The 5,000-nt window shown below is 42.2% G+C and overlaps 2 non-coding genes across 2 annotated transcripts; both read left to right on the forward strand.

The window, feature by feature from the left end:
• Positions 1–2,186: 2,186 nt before the first annotated feature.
• LOC123722847 lies at positions 2,187–4,090 on the forward strand. The gene has a single exon (XR_006756650.1). It is a non-coding gene; the product is annotated as a small subunit ribosomal RNA (ribosomal RNA).
• A 353-nt stretch (positions 4,091–4,443) lies between these two features.
• Positions 4,444–4,600, forward strand: LOC123722815. The gene has a single exon (XR_006756619.1). It is a non-coding gene; the product is annotated as a 5.8S ribosomal RNA (ribosomal RNA).
• The last annotated feature ends 400 nt before the right edge of the window (positions 4,601–5,000 follow it).

Genomic DNA, 5,000 nt, shown 5'->3' on the forward strand with positions numbered 1-5,000 from the left:
CATACACCACCCCCACCCCGGGAATCGAACCCGGGACACACACGTCGCGTGTACATTTCGATCCACCGATACGGTGCCATCGAAATGCGCCACCGACGCTCTTCAATAATGTTTCAATTTTCCAATCAATTATGATCATATCCCATTCCGTATTATTTATATTATTTTTATTATTATTATTTACAGTATTCTAATGAATACTGTAAATAATAAATAATAATATTATAGCCTATAGTTATTAATAGATAGCGCCATCTGTTATCTGCGTTTTAAAAGATTCCATTTAAAAATAATAATATATACTATATAAATCATAATAATAAAGGATATTATAGCCTATAGTTATTAATAGATAGCGCCATCTGTTATCTGCGTTTTAAAAGATTCCATTTAAAAATAATAATATATACTACTATATAAATCATTATTGTTGTCTAATGTTACGTGTACGTGTACGTGTACGTCGTACGTCGTACGGGGTGGTAGGTAGCTCGTATTAAAAACTTCCTTTTTTTTTATAGTAGTCGTTCGTCCTTCCATTTTCGTTCCATTTCAAATATAATATAAAAGATATCCTACATATGAATGACTATGTATGTATGTATGTATGTATGTATGTATGTATGTATGTATGTATGTATGTATGTATGTATGTATGTATTTATGTATGTATGTATGTATGTATGTATGTATGTATGACACTGCCGGTGCACGTGCAGCAGACAGACGAGGAAAATGACACCGCATTAGACATACATACGAGTAGCTTCCCTCATAGTCAACTTAATAATGATGAAAAATGTTTCGTTTCGGTTCTTATTAACTTTATAACTGCATGCAACAACAACAAAATATAAACTGACTATATATTCGTTTTAATACTTACTTAGCTTACTAGTAAGCGATGATTCTGTTCTGGATTTAAAAAAAAAATAAAAATAAAAAAATAAAAAAATAAAAAAAAAAAAAAAAAAAATAATAATAATAAAACACAAAAAACATTGATAATAATAACAATAATAACAACAATACGTGTAAACACTTTCCGGTGTCACGTCAATTGTGGTATACGCCAATACGTGAACACCCCATTGTTTAATGATGCGTGGTTGACATGTCACCATCATTGCTACTATTGTAGACTGGATGCGAGAGGCGTCTGTCAGTGATGTAATGAAACAGTGTGTGGTGTTTGTAGAGTTGTGTTGTGTGGTGTGTCTGCTGTTGTCGTGTGATTTTTACAAAGTAAAATTTGTAGAGTTTGTGTGTAGTGTATAGAGTATTAAAAAATAAACGCGCAACTATTTTTTTATTAATAAAAATAGTAGTGTTGTGTTTGTTGTTTTAATATTTTTACACAGCAAAAACACGCGACGACGACGACGACGACGACGACACACACCACACAACGAAATATCACCACACACGCATAAACTGTGTCAGACTACGTTCCCGTTTATGAATGCGGCAGGACGTTTATAATAGAGTCTGTTATAAAAGAAGTGGCGATTTGTGTTCGGCGCGCGTGTAGATTTCGCAGCGTCGTTAACGCACCAGATCGACCCGTGAATTCTCGTCGCCTCGTGTCGTCGCGTGTGTCGCGTTGAGCTTGTTCGGTCTCCTCCACCGGAGAGATCGAACAGTCGCTCATTGCCGCTGCGGCGACTTCGAGGGACGGTGTATTTTTTTTTCCAACTATCATTATTATATTATTATTATATTACATATATATATTACTTTTGATTCTATTTTATATAGATCAGTAGTAGTGTGTAGTTAGTAGTAGTAGTAGTAGTATTAGTAATGGTAGTAGCATTTATAAAAAGGTATTTTCGATCTCTCCGAAACCGGACTGATGTCGATATTTTTTCCTCGATAAAGAGAGAGAATCAAATTTATTTACACAGTGTGAAGTATCGAAAATGTCTCGTTGTTGAACATTCACATGAATCGAACGCGCTTTTTGTCCGTTCACTAGCACCGCACCACACACACCACACAGTAGTAGTGTATTGTGTAGTGTAGTAGTGTAGTGTAGAAAAGAAAAATGACCACCGACTGACTGCAGCAGGCAGGCAGGCAGCAAGCAAAACAGCAAAAACCATCGATGCGTTTAAACGTTTAACGTTTTCGCATCGTCGAGTTGTGCGTGTTGTGCGCGTTGTATGCGGCGTGTTTGTGTCAGCTCCCTGGTTGATCCTGCCAGTAGTTATATGCTTGTCTCAAAGATTAAGCCATGCATGTCTCAGTGCAAGCCGTATTAAGGCGATACCGCGAATGGCTCAATATATCAGTTTTGGTTCCTTAGATCTTACCTCGGTTACTTGGATAACTGTGGTAATTCTAGAGCTAATACATGCAATCAGAACTCTGACCAGTGATGGGATGAGTGCTTTTATTAGATCAAAACCAATCGACGGAGGGCCTCGCGTCCGAAGTCGTTAATTTTGATGAATCTGGATAACTTTTGCCGATCGCATGGTCCAGCACCGGCGACGCATCTTTCAAATGTCTGCCTTATCAACTTTCGATGGTAGTTTCTGCGACTACCATGGTTGTCACGGGTAACGGGGAATCAGGGTTCGATTCCGGAGAGGGAGCCTGAGAAACGGCTACCACATCCAAGGAAGGCAGCAGGCGCGCAAATTACCCACTCCCGGCACGGGGAGGTAGTGACGAAAAATAACGATACGGGACTCTTACGAGGCCTCGTAATCGGAATGAGTACACTTTAAATATTTTAACGAGGAACAATTGGAGGGCAAGTCTGGTGCCAGCAGCCGCGGTAACTCCAGCTCCAATAGCGTATACTAAAATTGTTGCGGTTAAAAAGCTCGTAGTTGCATTTGTGCGCCGCGCTGTCGGTGCACCGCATCCGCGGTGATACTGACACGTCTGCGGAGCATATCGTCGGTGAGCCGTCGGTAATACGGCGGTTCAATATCAAAATCCTATCGCGGTGCTCTTCGGTGAGTGTCGAGATGGGCCGACAATTTTACTTTGAACAAATTAGAGTGCTCAAAGCGGGCTCAAAATTGTGCTTGAATATTTCGTGCATGGAATAATAGAATATGATCTCGGTTCTATTTTGTTGGTTTTCAGAACTCCGAGGTAATGATTAATAGGGATAACTGGGGGCATTCGTATTGCGACGTTAGAGGTGAAATTCTTGGATCGTCGCAAGACGAACATCAGCGAAAGCATTTGCCAAAGGTGTTTTCATCAATCAAGAACGAAAGTTAGAGGTTCGAAGGCGATTAGATACCGCCCTAGTTCTAACCGTAAATATGTCATCTAGCGATCCGCCGACGTTACTACTATGGCTCGGCGGGCAGCTTCCGGGAAACCAAAGATTTTGGACTCCGGGGGGAGTATGGTTGCAAAGCTGAAACTTAAAGGAATTGACGGAAGGGCACCACCAGGAGTGGAGCCTGCGGCTTAATTTGACTCAACACGGGAAATCTCACCAGGCCCGGACACCGGAAGGATTGACAGATTAACAGCTCTTTCTTGATTCGGTGGGTGGTGGTGCATGGCCGTTCTTAGTTGGTGGAGCGATTTGTCTGGTTAATTCCGGTAACGAACGAGACTCTAGCCTGCTAAATAGGCGTCGTCATTTATGTGTGCGTGGCTTCGGTCGCGCAACTCACTGGCGACGTATTAAAATTCTTCTTAGAGGGACCGGCGGCTTCGAGCCGCACGAGATTGAGCAATAACAGGTCTGTGATGCCCTTAGATGTCCTGGGCCGCACGCGCGCTACACTGAAGGAATCAGCATGTTCTCCCTGGCCTAGAGGCCCGGGCAACCCGTTGAAACTCCTTCGTGCTGGGGATTGGGGTTTGCAATTATCCCCCATAAACGAGGAATTCCTAGTAAGCGCGAGTCATAAGCTCGCGTTGATTACGTCCCTGCCCTTTGTACACACCGCCCGTCGCTACTACCGATTGAATGATTTAGTGAGGTCTTCGGACCGACACGCGGTGGCTTAACGGCCGTCGGCGTCGCTGGGAAGTTGACCAAACTTGATCATTTAGAGGAAGTAAAAGTCGTAACAAGGTTTCCGTAGGGGAACCTGCGGAAGGATCATTAACGTATTATAATATTACTCATATATTACGAATAATAATCCACAAAAGAGAGAGCGCCCATCGGGGCACACCAAACGGGGCGACAAAAGAGGGAGTTGTGTGACACTAATCCGGTTGTTGTGTGTCATCTCCCAGTTCCGGTCCGATAATGGTGGGCGCTATACAAAAACAAACAGAAAAATACACACCGGTATTAGAAAGTGCGAACGCTATGTCGTCGTCGTGGTGGCACGCGCGCGTGTGTGTATAACGCGCGCGCGCGCGCTCCCTTCGCGTGTTCGTTCGCCTTCTAAGATATTTTTTTTTTTTTTTTTTTTTTTATATACATACATATATCAAAATATGTAAAACAATTACCCTGGACGGTGGATCACTTGGCTCGCGGGTCGATGAAGAACGCAGTTAACTGCGCGTCATAGTGTGAACTGCAGGACACATTTGAACATCGACATTTCGAACGCACATTGCGGTCCGTGGAGAAATATCCAGGACCACTCCTGTCTGAGGGCCGGCTGTTAAAATATAAAAATCACACTGTTCACTATATATATATAGCGAACAATTGACGGTTCTCTTATTTTATACATATTCACGCAATGTGTATTTATATGGGTCCGTTTAAATATAACCTCTCAGACACATATTACACCACCATACGAGCGGAAACCGATCGCATCGATACGCGTATATATGTTATATACACGTTATATATATACGATATATACCTACGTATGTAAGTATATATATACGATCGGGGGCGTCCCGGGGACGCGCGACTCTTCGACGTAAAAAATCGACAGAGGGCATGCGCGTCTTCGCACACGGTGACGTAATAAACCCCGTTTCGTGTTATGTATATATATAATATATAATATATTTGTGTCGACGTGTGCGTGTTTTCGCATGTGTGT

The sequence above is a fragment of the Papilio machaon genome, chromosome 29, assembly GCF_912999745.1.
Source record: "Papilio machaon chromosome 29, ilPapMach1.1, whole genome shotgun sequence".
Classification (NCBI taxonomy): domain Eukaryota; kingdom Metazoa; phylum Arthropoda; class Insecta; order Lepidoptera; family Papilionidae; genus Papilio; species Papilio machaon.